Raw genomic sequence first — 17,729 nt, 5'->3', positions numbered from 1 at the left:
CTTGCGTCATTCTTCCTCCAGTTCTGGCTGCCGGCGGGTCTGCTGGCCCCAGTTTGCTGTTTCCCTCTGTGTCCTTCCTCTGTCACCGCCCCTTGCAAAGGCCTGTGAACCACAAGGGAATATCCATCTGTCCACTCTGTCCATCCCTCTGTTCCATTCTTCATCCCCACGTTTTCATTCTCTTGAGAAGCTGGACATGTCCCAAGACACTGATGATCAGAGTCATCGCTACAAGAAACCGTGGTGGTGGTACTGTCGCCCCCGTCTGCCTTCCCAGTTATGTTTTTTTTTTTTTTTAAGAGTCATTTTCTGGGGTAGGAAGAGAAGCCAAAATGCATAGGAATAACTCAGCCAGGAGAACTGAGAAGATTGATGTGGAGAGAGAAAGATGTGTAACAAGGAGGGGTCTTTCAGATGGCTTCCAAGTCTCCAGAGGATTAGTGTATGGAGACAACAGCTTATGATACCTGCTCTTTGACATTTTAACAGAAATCTGACCTATAAAACCTACAGCATGAATGACTGGAATAGGATGAACAGGATCTCTTACCAGTGAGAACGCTCACCGGGAGTGAGTAAGGGAGACTGAGGACACGTCGGGGACCCCAGCCTGTCGAGTACAGACAACGTGTGGCCTGGTCCAAAGCACGCACTAAATGGCCAACCAAGGCCTTGACCAGCCTGCTTTGTAATGTCTAAGGTGACACCTGGCCTGGTTTGATGGGGCACCGCATTATCTCCCGACTGAAGTTGAGTTTGCCTGGGTCACAGGGATGCAGGACTCCTGGGCCTGAGAGAGGTTTTGTTCTGTAGCAAGGGCTTCTACAGAGCCGACACCGAGGAAACTCTGGTCTGCAGAAGACCCCGATGCAGAGAAAAGTCGATTCTACATTCAATTTAAACTTCACCTATGTTAATTTGGCAGTATCGTAAACAAAAACTTGAAACGTAAAATGACTCAACAAGTCCCCCACCGCGTGCGCTCCGCCCACCCCAGAGCCTCGCCTTCCACCACGATGAGCCCATGAGTGGCAGCGAGGGCATGAAATATAAATTCCACTCAGGGGAGGAAGTGCTGTGCCTCGAGCCTGACCCCACCAAGGCACGAGTGCTGGACGGATGCCAAGATTATCGATGTTATTGTTGGGAAAGACGAAAAAGGCAGAAAGATCCCGGAATATCTGATCCATTTTAGTGGTTGGAACAGAAGCTGGGATAGATGGGCAGCTGAAGATCATGTCCTTTGTGACACTGATGAAAATCAGAGATTACAGCGTAAATTGGCAAGAAAAGCTGTAGCTCGCCTGAGAAGCACGGGAAGAAAGAGGAAGCGCTGCAGGTTGCCTGGTGTGGATTCTGTCTTAAAAAGCCTCCCTGCTGGGCCTCCCTGGTGGCGCAGTGGTTGAGAGTCCGCCTGCCGATGCAGGGGATACGGGTTCGTGCCCCGGTCTGGGAGGATCCCATATGCCGCGGAGCGGCTGGGCCCGTGAGCCATGGCCGCTGGGCCTGCGCGTCCGGAGCCTGTGCTCCGCAAGGGGAGAGGCCACAACAGTGAGAGGCCCACATACCGCAAAAAGAAAAAAAAAAAAAAAAAAAAAAAAAGCCTCCCTGCTGGGCTTCCCTGGTGGCACAGTGGTTGAGAGTCCGCCTGCTGATGCAGGGGACACGGGTTCGTGCCCCGGTCCGGGAAGATCCCACATGCCGCGGAACAGCTGGGCCCGTGAGCCATGGCCGCTGAGCCTGCGCGTCCGGGGCCTGGGCTCCGCAATGGGAGAGGCCACAACAGGGAGAGGCCCGCGTACCGCAAAAAAAAAAAAGCCTCCCTGCTGAAGAAAAAGATGAAAATGTTGAAAACTAATTCAGCAGTTCTTCTGATGACAATAGTGAAGAAAAGGATGAAGAAATAAGTGAAGAAAGTGATCTTGAAGAAAAGACTGAAGTGAAGGAAGATCCAGAGCTGCACGCACAAAAGGAAATGGAAGAAAGAACAGTAACGATAGAAAATCCTGAAGTTCTTTCAGGACACTGGTCCACAAGAGACCTCCCAGCTCCACATAATATCAAACGGCGAAAATATTCCACAGATCTCCATCTCAACATCAGCACCCAGCTTCACTCAACGACCAGCAAGCTACAGTGCTGGACACCCTATGCCAAACAACTAGCAAGACAGGAACACAACACCACCCATTAGCAGAGAGGCTGCCTCAAATCATAAAAAGTCCGCAAACACCCCAAAACACACCACCAGACGTGGACCTGCCCACCAGAAAGACAAGATCCAGCCTCATCCACCAGAACACAGGCAGTAGTCCCCTCCACCAAGAAGCCTACACAACCCACTAAACCAACCTTAGCCACTGGGGACAGACACCAAAAACAACGGGAACTACGAACCTGCAGCCTGCAAAGAGGAGACCCCAAACACAGTAACATAAGCAAAATGAGAAGACAGAAAAACACACAGCAGGAGAAGGAGCAAGATAAAAACCCACCAGACCTAACAAATGAAGAGGTAATAGGCAGTCTATCTGAAAAAGAATTCAGAATAATGATGGTAAAGATGATCCAAAATCTTGGAAATAGAATAGACAAAATGCAAGAAACAGTTAACAAGGACCTAGAAGAACTAAAGACGAATCAAGCATCGATTAAAAACACAGTAAATGAAATAAAAAATACTCTAGATGGGATCAATAGCAGAATAACTGAGGCAGAAGAAAGGATAAGTGAGGTGGAAGATAAAATAGTGGAAATAACTGCTGCACAGCAAAATAAAGAAAAAAGAATGAAAAGAACAGAGGACAGTCTCAGAGACCTCTGGGACAACATTAAACGCACCAACATTCGAATTATAGGGGTTCCAGAAGAAGAAGAGAAAAAGAAAGGGACTGAGAAAATATTTGAAGAGATTATAGTTGAAAACTTCCCTAATATGGGAAAGGAAATAGTTAATCAAGTCCAGGAGGCACAGAGAGTCCCATACAGAATAAATCCAAGGAGAAATACACCAAGACACATATTAATCAAACTGTCAAAAATTAAACACAAAGAAATCATATTAAAAGCAGCAAGGCAAAAACAACAAATAACACACAAGGGAATCCCCATCAGGATAACAGCTGATCTCTCAGCAGAAACTCTACAAGCCAGAAGGGAGTGGCAGGACATACTTAAAGTGATGAAGGAGAAAAACCTGCAACCAAGATTACTCTACCCAGCAAGGATCTCATTCAGATTTGATGGAGAAATTAAAACCTTTACAGACAAGCAAAAGCTGAGAGAGTTCAGCACCACCAAACCAGCTTTACAACAAATGCTAAAGGAACTTCTCTAGGCAAGAAACACAACAGAAGGAAAATAACTACAATAACGAACCCAAAACAATTAAGAAAATGGGAATAGGAACATACATATCAATAATTACCTTAAATGTAAATGGACTAAATGCTCCCACCAAAAGACACAGACTGGCTGAATGGATACAAAAACAAGACCCATATATATGCTGTCTACAAGAGACCCACTTCAGACCTAGAGATACATACAGACTGAAAGTAAGGGGATGGAAAAAGATATTCCATGCAAATGGAAACCAAAAGAAAGCTGGAGTAGCAATTCTCATATCAGACAAAATAGACTTTAAAATAAAGACTACTAGAAGAGACAAAGAAGGACACTACATAATGATCAAGGGATCAATCCAAGAAGAAGATATAACAATTGTAAATATTTATGCACCAAACATAGGAGCACCTCAATACATAAGGGAAATATTAACAGCCATAAAAGGAGAAATCGACAGTAACACAATCATAGTAGGGGACTTTAACACCCCACTTTCACCAATGGACAGGTCATCCAAAATGAAAATAAATAAGGAAACACAAGCTTTAAATGATACATTAAACAAGATGGACTTAATTGATATTTATAGGACATTCCATCCAAAAACAACAGAATACACATTTTTCTCAAGTGCTCATGGAACATTCTCCAGGATAGATCATATCTTGGGTCACAAATCAAGCCTTGGTAAATTTAAGAAAATTGAAATTGTATCAAGTATCTTTTCCGACCACAATGCTATGAGACTAGATATCAATTACAGGAAAAAAGCTGTAAAACATACAAACACATGGAGGCTAAACAATACACTACTTAATAACGAAGTGATCACTGAAGAAATCAAAGAGGAAATTAAAAAATACCTAGAAACAAATGACAATGGAGACACGACGACCCAAAACCTATGGGATGCAGCAAAAGCAGTTCTAAGAGGGAAGTTTATGGCAATACAATCACACCTTAAGAAACAGGAAATATCTCGAATAAACAACCTAACCTTGCACCTAAAGCAATTAGAGAAAGAAGAACAAAAACATCCCAAAGTTAGCAGAAGGAAAGAAATCATAAAAATCAGATCAGAAATAAATGAAAAAGAAATGAAGGAAACGATAGCAAAGATCAATAAAACTAAAAGCTGGTTCTTTGAGAAGATAAACAAAATTGATAAACCATTAGCCAGACTCATCAAGAAAAAAAGGGAGAAGACTCAAATCAATAGAATTAGAAATGAAAAAGGAGAAGTAACAACTGACACTGCAGAAATACAAAAGATCATGAGAGATTACTATAAGCAACTCTATGCCAATAAAATGGACAACCTGGAAGAAATGGACAAATTCTTAGAAATGCACAACCTGCCAAGACTGACTCAGGAAGAAATAGAAAATATGAATAGACCAATCACAAGCACTGAAATTGAAACTGTGATTAAAAATCTTCCAACAAACAAAAGCCCAGGACCAGATGGCTTCACAGGCGAATTCTATCAAGCATTTAGAGAAGAGCTAACACCTATCCTTCTCAAACTCTTCCAAAATATAGCAGAGGGAGGAACACTCCCAAACTCATTCTACGAGGCCACCATCACCTTGATACCAAAACCAGACAAGGATGTCACAAAGAAAGAAAACTACAGGCCAATATCACTGATGAACATAGATGCAAAAATCCTCAACAAAATACTAGCAAACAGAATCCAACAGCACATTAAAAGGATCATACACCATGATCAAGTGGGGTTTATTCCAGGAATGCAAGGATTCTTCAATATACGCAAATCAATCAATGTGATACACCATATTAACAAGTTGAAGGAGAAAAACCATATGATCATCTCAATAGATGCAGAGAAAGCTTTTGACAAAATTCAACACCCATTTATGATAAAAACCCTGCAGAAAGTAGGCATAGAGGGAACTTTCCTCAACATAATAAAGGCCATATATGACAAACCCACAGCCAGCATCGTCCTCAATGGTGAAAAACTGAAACCATTTCCACTAAGATCAGGAACAAGACAAGGTTGCCCACTCTCACCACTCTTATTCAACATAGTTTTGGAAGTTTTAGCCACAGCAATCAGAGAAGAAAAGGAAATAAAAGGAATCCAAATGGGAAAAGAAGAAGTAAAGCTGTCACTGTTTGCAGATGACATGATACTATACATAGAGAATCCTAAAGATGCTACCAGAAAACTACTAGAGCTAATCAATGAATTTGGTAAAGTTGCAGGATACAAAATTAATGCACAGAAATCTCTGGCATTCCTATATACTAATGATGAAAAATCTGAAAGTGAAATCAAGGAAACACTCCCATTTACCATTGCAACAAAAAGAATAAAATATCTAGGAATAAACCTCCCTAAGGAGACAAAAGACCTGTATGCAGAAAATTATAAGACACTGATGAAAGAAATTAAAGATGATACAAATAGATGGAGAGATGTACCATGTTCTTGGATTGGAAGAATCAACATTGTGAAAATGACTCTACTACCCAAAGCAATCTACAGATTCAATGCAATACCTATCAAACTACCAATGACATTTTTCACAGAACTAGAACAAAAAATTTCACAATTTGTATGGAAACACAAAAGACCCCGAATAGCCAAAACAATCTTGAGAACGAAAAATGGAGCTGGAGGAATCAGGCTCCCTGACTTCAGACTATACTACAAAGCTACAGTAATCAAGACAGTATGGTACTGGCACAAAAACAGAAAGATAGATCAATGGAACAGGATAGAAAGCCCAGAGATAAACCCACGGACATATGGTCACCTTATCTTTGATAAAGGAGGCAGGAATGTACAGTGGAGAAAGGACAGTCTCTTCAATAAGTGGTGCTGGGAAAACTGGACAGGGACATGTAAAAGTATGAGATTAGATCACTCCCTAACACCATACACAAAAATTAGCTCAAAATGGATTAAAGACCTAAATGTAAGGCCAGACACTATCAAACTCCTAGAGGAAAACATAGGCAGAACACTCTATGACATAAATCACAGCAAGATCCTTTTTGACCCATCTCCTAGAGAAATGGAAATAAAGACAAAAATAAACACATGGGACCTAATGAAACTTCAAAGCTTTTGCACAGCAAAGGAAACCATAAACAAGACCAAAAGACAACCTTCAGAATGGGAGAAAATATTTGCAAATGAAGCAACTGACAAAGGATTAATCTCCAAAATTTATAAGCAGCTCATGCAGCTCAATAGCAAAAAAACAAACAACCCAATCCAAAAATGGGCAGAAGACCTAAATAGACATTTTTCCACAGAAGATATACAGACAGCCAACAAACACATGAAAGGATGCTCAACATCTTTACTCATTAGAGAAATGCAAATCAAAACTACAATGAGATATCATCTCACACCAGTCAGAATGGCCATCATCAAAAAATCTAGAAACAATAAATGCTGGAGAGGGTGTGGAAAAAAGGGAACACTCTTGCACTGCTGGTGGGAATGTGAATTGGTACAGCCACTATGGAGAACAGTATGGAGGTTCCTTAAAAAACTACAAATAGAACTACCATATGACCCAGCAATCCCACTACTGGGCATATACCCTGAGAAAACCATAATTCAAAAAGAGACATGTACCAAAATGTTCATAGCAGCCCTATTTACAATAGCCCGGAGATGGAAACAACCTAAGTGTCCATCATCGGATGAATGGATAAAGAAGATGTGGCACATATATACAATGGAATATTACTCAGCCATAAAAAGAAATGAAATTGAGCTATTTGTAATGAGGTGGATGGACCTAGAGTCTGTCATACAGAGTGAAGTAAGTCAGAAAGAGAAAGACAAATACTGTATGCTGACACATATATATGGAATTTAAGAAAAAAATGTCATCAAGAACATAGGGGTAAGACAGGAATAAAGACACAGACCTACTAGAGCATGGACTTGAGGATATGGGGAGGGGGAAGGGTAAGCTGTGACAAAGTGAAAGAGCGGCATGGACATATATACACTACCAAATGTAAGGTAGATAGCTAGTGGGAAGCAGCCGCATAGCACAGGGAGATCAGCTCGGTTCTTTGTGACCGCCTGGAGGGGTGGGATAGGGAGGGTGGGAGGGAGACGCAAAAGGGAGGGGATATGGGAACATATGTATATGTATAACTGATTAAATTTGTAAAATTAAAAAAAATAAAAAAAATAAAAAGAGGGAGGGGATATGGGGATGTATGTATGCATGTGGGTGATTCACTTTGTTGTGCAACAGTGGCTAGTGCAGTATTGTGAAGCAGTTATACTCCAATAAAGATCTAGTAAAAAATAAATAAATAAAAGAAAATCCTGAAGTTCTGAAGAAGAAGCTTGAGGACGATGGTTACTGTATCAACAGGAGGAAGCGGTTAGTGAAACTTCCGTGCCAGACCAACATCAGAACTATTTTGGAATCGTATGTGAAGCATTTTGCTATCAATGCAGCCTTTTCAGCCAACGAGAGGCCTCGTCATCATTACGCTATGCCACACGCCAACATGAATGTGCAGTATATCCCAGCAGAAAAGAACGTTGACCTTTGTAAGGAGATTGTGGATGGATTAAGAATAACCTTTGAGGGGCTTCCCTGGTGGTGCAGTGGTTAAGAATCCACCTGCCAATGCAGGGGACATGGGTTCGAGTCCTGGTCCTGGAAGATCCCACATGCCGTGGAGCAACTAAGCCCATGCGCCACAACTACTGAGCCCGCGCTCCACAAAAAGAGAAGCCACCACAGTGAGAAGCCCGCGCACTGCAATGAAGAGTAGCCCCCGCTCGCAGCAACTAGAGAAAGCCCGCGTGCAGCAGCGAAGACCCAACACAGACAGAAATCAATAAATAAAATTAATTAATTAATTTAAAAAATATATTTAAAAAAACAAAACAAAAAAGAATAACCTTTGATTACACTCTCCCATTGGTTTTGCTCTATCCATATGAACAAGTTCAGTATAAAAAGGTGACTTGGTCCAAATTTTTTCTTCTGATTAAGGAAAGTACCACAAACACTAATGGGAACGCGGAGGATCTCTCTCCAGGCCCACCTTTGTTGAATCCATCCACACCACAGTCCACAGAGAGTCAGCGAACCACAGGCGAACCGGCCACCCCCAAAAGGCGCAAAGCCGAGCCGGAAGCCTTGCAGTCTCGGAGACGGTCCACACGCCACTTTGCCAATCGCGACAGGCTGTCTGAGAGCAGCGCCTCGCCTCAGCCCAAGCGCCGACAGCAGGACACGTCTGCCAGCATGCCCAGGCTGTTCCTGCACCTGGAAGAGAAGACGCCTGTTCGTAGCAGATCATCCTCACCTGTTCCTCTGACCCCGAGCAAGGAACGGAGTGCGGTGTTTGCTGCCTTTAAAGGCAGAAGAACTAATGAAATAAATGAGGTCCTCTCCTGGAAACTTGTACCCGACAGTTACCCCCCAGGGGACCAGCCACCTCCACCCTCTTACATTTATGGGGCACAGCACTTGCTGCGATTGTTCGTGAAACTTCCAGAAATCCTTGGAAAGATGTCCTTTTCTGAGAAGAATCTGAAGCCTTTGATCTGAAGCACTTGGATCTCTTTCTGAGGTTTTTAGCAGAATACCATGATGACTTTTCCCCAGAGTCTGCCTGTGTTGCCGCCTGTGAAGCGCACGACAGCACGAAGAACCCCAGGGCGATTTATGAAGGCTTTGATGGTTCTGGAAGAACAGCTTCTCTGTCTAGCTTTGCGCGCTTGGTTCCCAGTAAAGAACTAGGGAGTTGGTGGGCCTTCCTTACAGGCAGAGCCAATGCAACACCCACCTTGGGGCGGGTGTGGCAGAGGCGGGCCCATTTGTTTGAGCTGCTTACCTACCGTAGTTATTTCTGTTAAGGATTACTTCCTAGGTGCCTGAACGGCCTCCAGCATCTGACCCTTGCCACGGTACCTGCCATCTGTGACGGCGGGAAAAGAGCAGTTGTGTTCACAGTGAAATGTTCACCAAAGTGTGTGTGGGTCGGGCTGTTTCAGTAGACGGAGTTACTTGTTAGCAATAACCACATTGTTTAGTTATTTGTTAGCATTAAACAAAATTGTTTTGCAAACCGTTTTCATTCTTGTGATGACGCTGAGCAATAAACATTAGTTTTGCTTGAAACCGAAAAGTAGTCCCAGAATATTTTAGAGGAGGTTGATATTGATGGCAAAAGAAAATTTGCAGCTGTACATTTGCTTGTTACAGTTCCTTTCCTTTAAAACCTTATTTTTGGTGATTTAAATAAAGCATTGCCTGAATGTTAAAAAAAAAAAATTACTCAACAAGTACTGTGGGTCCTAAAACATACTCCAGGGGGCTTGTCCTGAGCTGTGGGCTCCAGTTTGCTGAATTGGAGTCTGGGGGGGCCGTGGCTCAGAGTCTTGAATGAACATGAAGGGACAGGCATGCATCGTGGACAAGGAGGGGGGCACCAGTCATCAACGCTGAGAGGGGATGTGAGACCGTAAACAGGGAGAGGAATGTCTAAGGGTGAGAAGTCCAGAAGACAGGAGAGAGGTTGGCAGGAGGAAGGCAAGATGGGTTGGGGTGAGGGTATAAATAGGAGGTCAGTTTGAAAAGGATGCTGGCTAGTGTGAGGTGGAGTGAAGCCTGCTGCACTGAATGGAGTACTCCTGACTCCAGGGTCATCCCTGAATTAACTCTTTCACCTCTGATTTCAGGACTTCAGATGTTTTAGGACGTTGAACCTCCGGAGGCGATGTCATGGAAACCTATCGGGTAAGAAAGATATTGCTTTCTGGGTGGCAGTGATGGTGAATCAAACATAAAATGGGCCCATGCGTTGAATTCCTCATTATGGCTCATGCATTTATAACACCCACAGAATGTGACACACATCAGTATGGGGCCGGGTAGGGTGAGATCACAATCGGAGAAGTGGTCAGTGGAGGGCCAGCAGCCCCCTGAAAGCCTGCCTGTCGTGGCTTCCCCATGAGTGACCGAACACTCAGGGCTGGACCTCTGACTAGTTCCACAGTAATGGCTGAGACCCAAGTTAGATCCTTTCTTTGAGGAAAGGGATACCCTCCCTGTTTCCTCCCCATCACTGCCTCTTACTCATCACTGACGGTCAACAGCCGATCCTGGGAATTTATTCTTTAGTACATTCCTTTATTTACCATGTATTAAATACTCTCCCTGTTTGCAGACCTAAGCAATAGACTTTGAATCCTGTGTTCAGAGATCGGTATGGCACTGTTTGAAAATTGGGAAGATTTCACGTTTGGCATTTCAATGACTGTAAATGAGTAGGTATTGGAGTTAGAAGACTCTGGGTTCAAATCCCAGCTGTACATTTATTAACTATATGACTTGGGGTGGAGATCCTTAAACATCTTGAGTCTCGGTTTTTATCACCTATGATATGGAGAGGGCAACTTTCACAGTCGTTTTGCAGTGTAGGAACCAGTACGTGGTGGGCACTCAGTGAATGAGGTCTAACCATTCACAGCCCCTGATCTATAATGCTGTCATCAAAAATGCTTTGACAACTGAAAGTTCTTTTCTAATTTTGGGTCAAACTAACTAGGTAGTGAAACCTGATCTGAACTTACTGTGAGGCCATTTATTGCCTTTATTTATTCTATTTAGTGTGCATATTCGTGTATTTTGCTGCAGAAGTAGTAGTGTATTTGATTACAGGGTGTACCCAGACCCTTCTGGGATTGGATTCTGAAACATATCTGGTCTCATCGTATCTTTCTGATAAGAACTTGTCAGGCCATGCTTGCCCCCTTACCAGCTATTGAAGTCTATAATGCACACATTCAAATAATCATGAACGAAAACGTGAGTTTCCATTTGGCGAGACTTTTCTTCTCAGGACTAGGAATGAAAACCCAACAGATGTACTCATTAATTTGTTTAACCAAAATTTACGAAGTCCTTACACTTTGTAAGACGTGTTGCTGCAGGGTGTTGTGAGGGCTATAATGATGAAAAGAGAGGCCTGCCACTGAGAAATGAGGAATCTAGTGTTTGGGGATGAGGCTGGCACAAGAAAAATTATCACGCAAGGCGGAGCATGCTAACTTCCCTCGTTGAGAATTCCTGGCAGGACAAGTTCACATCTGGATAGAGGATGAAGCTTCATAAAGGAGAGACATTTGAAGTGTGGGTAAGAATCTGCCAGGCAGAGATGGCAGGACAGGGTATTCTGAGCATAGGGAAGAATAAGGAAAGGGTGTGCAAGCAGAGGGTGGTCTTAATATTTGGAGAATAGCAAGTGGTCCAGCTTGGTGGAAGCACAATCATGCAGTAAGAAGGAGGTGAATGTTAGGCTGGAGGGGTAGATGGGTAGAGCTGTAGAAAGCTGGGATTGCCAGGGAGAGTTTGTGCTTGATTTATAGACAAGGGAGGGAATAGATGTTGTTTAAAACATTTTTTTCTGATACTGATATAATGTGTGTTCAAATAAAAAGAATTTGAAAAACAAGATATATATACATATGAAAACATTTAGATGCCTATAATCCACACCTAGAGATAGCCATTGTTAATATTTTTTTGTTTTTTTTTAACAACTTTATTGGAGTATAATTGCTTTACAATGTTGTGTTAGTTTCTGCTGTATAACAGAGTGAATCAGCTATATGTATACATATATCCCCATATCCCCTCACTGTTAATATTTTAAAATGTGTCCTTGTAGTCTTTTTCTGTATGAAGGTAGATGACATTGAAAGTAATGTATAAATGAAATAACATTGCCTCAGATTATTAAAAAAAACAGCCTATGGACATAATACTTTAGAAAAATAAATATAACAGCAGTATATGGATAGGTTGGATCCAATACAGAAATGTACAAATACATATATAGAAATGTACAAGTAAGAAAGCCATTAAGAATGCTGTTGTGATGATTAAGAGGAAGTGAATCCTTGAGCCTAGTTGGTGGCTATGAAAAAAGAAAGGGGACAGGATGAGAAAAAATATATTTCTAAGGATAACAATTCAAGTGGTTTAGAAGAAAGAAGGAGAACTCAGAAATAACCTCCCAGGGACTTCCCTGGTGGCACAGTGGTTAAGAATCCGTCTGCCAATGCAGGGAACACGGGTTCGACTCCTGGCCCAGGAAGATCCCACGTGCCACGGAGCACTAAGCCCGTGCGCCACAACTACTGAGCCCGCGCACCTAGAGCCTGTGCTCTACAACAAGAGAGGCCACTGCAGTGAGAAGCTCACGTACTGCAACGAAGAGTAGCCCCCGCTCACCACAACTAGAGAAAGCCCGTGTGCAGCAACGAAGACCCAACACAGCCCAAAATAAATAAAATAAATAAATTTAGAAAAACAAAACAAAACAACAACAAAAAAAGAAATACCTCCCAGGTTTCAAGTCTGGATAACGGGGGGTTTGGGAGGCCATGAACATGATATTGGCTTTGGGGGAGGAGATGATTATGTGTGTATTTTTTACACATGTTGAGTATGTGGTAGTGTGAGATGTGGGCTGAGAACAAAAAGGCAGAGCCTCTCTTACATTTTCAAGATTGCTCTCGTTAAGGGAGAACGTGAGTTTTCTGAAGGAGAGACCAGAGAGAGAAAAGAAGGATGAGAAGAGAGATGCGGGGACATTCGTATTTAGAAAACAGCAGAAAGACGAGCTAGAGAAGGAGCCAGCCAAGAAAAACCTCAAGAGTTACTGGACAATTAAGAGTAGAGTGTCTCCACAGTCAGGGGTGGAAGCTATTTCAAAAATGTGTGATTCACAGCGTGAAATGTCACAGAGAAGGCAAGGAGGATGAGGACTGAGCCCAAAGGGTGAAAAGAAGTAATGTGTAAGGTACCAGATACTGAGACATGGAAAGAACTCTGCTAATGGCAGGTGTTATTCTGATTGAAAGGCTATTACATTTGGCAGTTGGGAAGGGTTTACCAGACCCAGCCAGAAGTCTGGCCCAGAGACAGAGCTTAACAAATGTGTTGAATGAAATAATGAATGAGTCGAAGAGGCGTGATGGTGATGTGGGAGTAGCCAGTTCCTAAATCTGTCCAGCAGAACCACTCAGTTCCTTGTGCCTTGGGAACTTCTGCCCTTTGGGAATGTGTCTCCGGGACATTGAACTTCACCATGCATACGGGCCAGTCTGCTTGGGAAGCCAGGCCAGCCACCAGGGAGCAAGGTCAAGAGAGCGGCAGGTGGTGATTTCCCACTAAGACTTCCTGGCTTCTCACACGTGGTACAGAGAATGGGTGTCAAGTGCGGTGAGTAACTTCAGCGTCGTCAGGGAGTTTGTGCTTCTGGGATTTTCTCATCTGCATGAGTTCCAGACCCTCCTGTTTGCTTTTATCCTATTGATGTATGTGCTGACGGTGCTGGGGAAGCTGGCCATTGTCACCCTGGACTTCCGCCTCCACTCACCCATGTACTGCTTCCTCTGCAACTTCTCCCTCGTGGAGGCGCTGGTCACCTCCACTGTGGTCCCTAGGATGCTGGCTGACCTGCTGTCCACTCACAGGACCATGTCCCTGGCTGAACGCCTGAGCCAGTCTTTCTTTTACTTCTCCCTGGGCTCCACCAACTTCCTGACCCTCACAGCCATGGCCTTCGATTGCTACGTGGCCATCTGCCATCCTCTGCACCACGCGACTATCACGAACAGGACAGTCTGTGTGAAGCTGGTGGGGGTCAGCTGGGTGGTTGGGTTCCTTTCCATCATCTCCCTGACCCTGCGGAAAACCCAGCTCTGGTTCTGTGGCCGCAACATCATTGACCGCTACTTGTGTGACTGCCCCGCTGCTCAAGCTGTCCTGCTCCGCCACCCAGCACGTCGAGCTCGTGGACTTCTTCCTGTCCTTTCCTCGCTCTTCGTGCTGGCTGCCCCGCTGCTCTTCACGGCCTCGTACATCCTCATTGCGGCCGCAGAGCTGCGCACGCCCTCCTCCTCCGGGCACCAGAGGCCTTTCCACCTGCACCTCCCACCTCACGGTGGTGGTTCTGGGCTACGGCAGCGCCATCTTTATCTACCTGAGGCCAGGCAAGGGCTACTCCACGCAGCTCAACAAGGTGGTGGCCCCACTCCTCCACCTCTTCATCTTCACCTTCCCGAATGAGAAGGTCAGAGGTCCTTGAGGATATGTCCGAAAAGATCCTCCTCAGAGACCCAGCCACCCACAGATGAGAACCAAAAATGAGGACCATCTACTGCAGGTGGCACCAAGGTGCCCAGGCTGGAGCTTCTCAGTCTCCTTCTTTCTAGTCTCTCCTGCTCCCTCACCCCCACAGAAGTCTCTGTTCACTCTCTACAGGGAGCTGATGAGCTCACATTGTCTGAATGTCTCAAAGGCAACGGTCTGTGAGCCTGCGCTAGCTAAGGAGAGGATGATTTCAAGGAAGCTGGGCGTGAAAACAGTGTGATGATGTCAATTAAAAGAGATAATCCAAATCAAGCTCTTAGCACAGGGTCTGGTATGTACTAAGAACTCAGTAAACGTAGCTATTAGTATGAAATGTGCTATTAAAATCTCTCCTCCCTGGTCCTGCTCTGTGGTTTTGTTCGCATTCCTTTATGTTTCTTTGTGTGCACATTTTTGGGGGGTGTGTTCTTTTCCCAGGAACTGGCTTCAGAGTCTAGGATGAGATTCTGAAAGTGGGAGATTCTTGGAGAAGAGCAGAGAGGCCTGGCATCCTCAAAACAGAAATAACAATGTGCCTTTTGTTGGGACCCCCCTGTGGGATTGCTCCTGGAGTAGAAGCAGCGCTCACACCCAGGCTGCCCACTACCCACTCCTGGCCCCCAGACCCCTTACCTTTAAAGAGAAATGACTCTCTGGGGGCCACTTTCTCAATCCCCATATACAGCAAGGTCATGAGGGCCCCATGCCTAGAAAGAAGGGCATGCAATTTATTCTTTTTTTTTTTTTCCTTTTTTTCAATCCTTGCTATGCACTCAGGGAAGGGGGGAAAGCTGGATCATTGACCCCAGACTTGGTACCGTCGTCTTCTCAAGGGCTAGCACTCCGCTTCCCCCACAGAACCTTAGGTCCGTGGCCCAGAGGGAGCGCCCTCTAAGGTTCGGTTTCCTGGAAGCCACCTGGCCAGGAGATTGCCAGCAGCCCTGCGGGGTAAGGCAGAGGTGATAGAAGGCTGGTGAGGAAGAAGTGGAACAGGATGGGTACTGTGGGTGATGGGCTGTGGGCAGATGAGGGAAGGCGTTCCTTGGAAATCTGGGAATGGTTTAGGAAGTCATGGAAGGAGAGTGTGAGTGGGAATAGCTCTGGCATCTGATTTCTTATACCAGATTGAATCTGGACTGGGCTGGGATTAGCAAAATAAGACAAAGAGTACATGCAAACTTCTCTGACTTCTGGAGCTAGCTCTGCCTACAGGGTGTCTAGAGAGGCCCTGGGTCCTCGTTTGCAGTGCGGACAGTCACAGTGTGGGGACCACCCGACAGACCCAAGCCTGTGAAGAAAGGGGGTGGTGGGAGGGGCAAGCATCCCCCTACAGGGTGTGTGGCCTGGAGGCCCGAGTCCCCTCTTATTGTCTGGAAGCTTGGTCTCCAATTAAGCTTTTTTTTTAAAAAAAAATAACTACCATGGGACACATTCCCATTTGTGGGCCTCTCCAAAAAAGTGGGCAGATACTTTTGATTCTGCAGTAAAGGCCAGCTGGGAAAACATTTTTTTCATCCTGAGAACTTTCTTTCCTCTAAGTCTCTAGGGACTAATTACTTACCCTCCTTGCAAATTTTGTGAAAAACTGAAAAACGACATGGGAGGCAATTATCTCCTTCTGATATGCAAACACTTTCCTTCAGCTTTTTCCTTCTCAATCAGCACACAAATCCACTCAGATTTTCCTCCTGAGAGACTCTCTTCTGTGACTCTCATCTCTGCACGTTTCCGCCTAAAAATTTAAAAATAACCAACAGCCTACAGCAGTCTCTTGCCTGTTTTTCACAGTGTTCCTGTAGGAGTGGGGTCTCTGGCCACATTTAGAGAAGGTATCCCATGCTTTATTCCTCCACAGTGACTGCCCTGTCATAGTTAGCATCTCACAGGCGTGGCATTCTTAAAAAACTTGCCTGTGGTCCCTTGCTACTCAAAGTGTGATCCCTGGAACCACATTGGCATCTCCTGGGAGCTTTTTGGAAATGCAGAATCTGGGCCCCCATCCCAGACCTGCTGAATCCGAATCTGCATTTTTAATAGGACCCCAGGGTGATTCACAATGCACAGTAATATGTGAGAAGTGCTGATCTAGACAATTAGCTGGTGGGGTTTCCAATCAGGGAATTGTATAAAAAGCCCTTGTCCCAATCTCAACAGTGTGAAGGACACTGGAAGAGGGAATTTGAGGGTGTACTTGCTGTTATCGGAGCCATCCTTTCTTAATGACTTTTATCCCAGGTCCTATTTCTGGAGACCGTAACCAGGACTCAGATCCCCAAGATTTTCATCCCAGTTTGACTTTAGACTTCTTGAGTGACTTTAGCCTAATGGTCCAGCTTCCTACTTGCTGTTAGAATCCTGCGAGGACATGACCTGGAGATATTTTGGTTCCACACATCTGTCTGGATGTGACAGGGACCCTCGGTGTATACAGTGTCAAATGAGGCAACTGCATAGACATAATCTGGAAAGTAATTTGAACTTACTTTTCCAGCTTGCTGGAAGGAATATGGGGATCCCAGTTCTAAAACAGAGTGTCTGTACGAAAGTCTCCCTAGGTTTAGAGTCATGATGTAACTAAACCACTGCCTCATGGAATTGCAGGGGAGTGCGTAGGTCATCCAGGCCCACCTCCCCTGAGCTCAGGCATCCCCACGGCAGCACACACAGAGGCCCTGCTGGAACCCAGTCTAGAGATGGAGCCCTCACAGCCGTGAGGCGGTCCCTCTCTTCGCTGCTGTGTGCTAATGTTTAGGATGAAGCCCTTATATCCAGCCTCACTGTGATTCCCTCTAACATTCACCCACTGCGCAATTTTGGTTCACACAGGCAGACCAGCAAATAAGTGAAGGCAGCTAGATATTCCCCCATAAAATATTCAGATTTACTAGTGAAGTGTTGCCACTGAACACTTTCTAGACCTCTCACTATCCACATTGCTTCCTCTTGTGCCTGTTGTTATGTGGGTCTTAACAACTAGTGCTAGTTTAGACAACTAACTGGGATAGAGGTGCAGTGGGGTAACTTCTTCCTGTGCTTTGGTTACTACACATCTATTACTGTCAACTAAGATGGCCTTCCGTGTTTTCGTTTACAGCATCGGCTCATATTCCAAATTCATCTACAAACCTCATTGCTAAAGACAGCTGGCATTTACTGAACATCTCTGTTGTTGGTACAGGAGATACAGAGGTAGAGAAGGCATGATGCCTAACT

At 44.5% G+C, this 17,729-nt stretch overlaps 2 pseudogenes; both read left to right on the top strand.

The window, feature by feature from the left end:
• The first annotated feature begins 7,851 nt into the window (after window positions 1-7,851).
• LOC132495825 (male-specific lethal 3 homolog) lies at window positions 7,852-10,071 on the top strand (annotated as a pseudogene).
• A 21-nt stretch (window positions 10,072-10,092) lies between these two features.
• On the top strand, window positions 10,093-14,521 carry LOC132495824 (olfactory receptor 6V1-like; annotated as a pseudogene).
• Window positions 14,522-17,729: the final 3,208 nt, after the last annotated feature.

The sequence above is a fragment of the Mesoplodon densirostris genome, chromosome 9 (genome assembly GCF_025265405.1).
Source record: "Mesoplodon densirostris isolate mMesDen1 chromosome 9, mMesDen1 primary haplotype, whole genome shotgun sequence".
Classification (NCBI taxonomy): Eukaryota; Metazoa; Chordata; class Mammalia; order Artiodactyla; family Ziphiidae; genus Mesoplodon; species Mesoplodon densirostris.
This window is presented reverse-complemented; position numbering and strand designations above follow the sequence as displayed.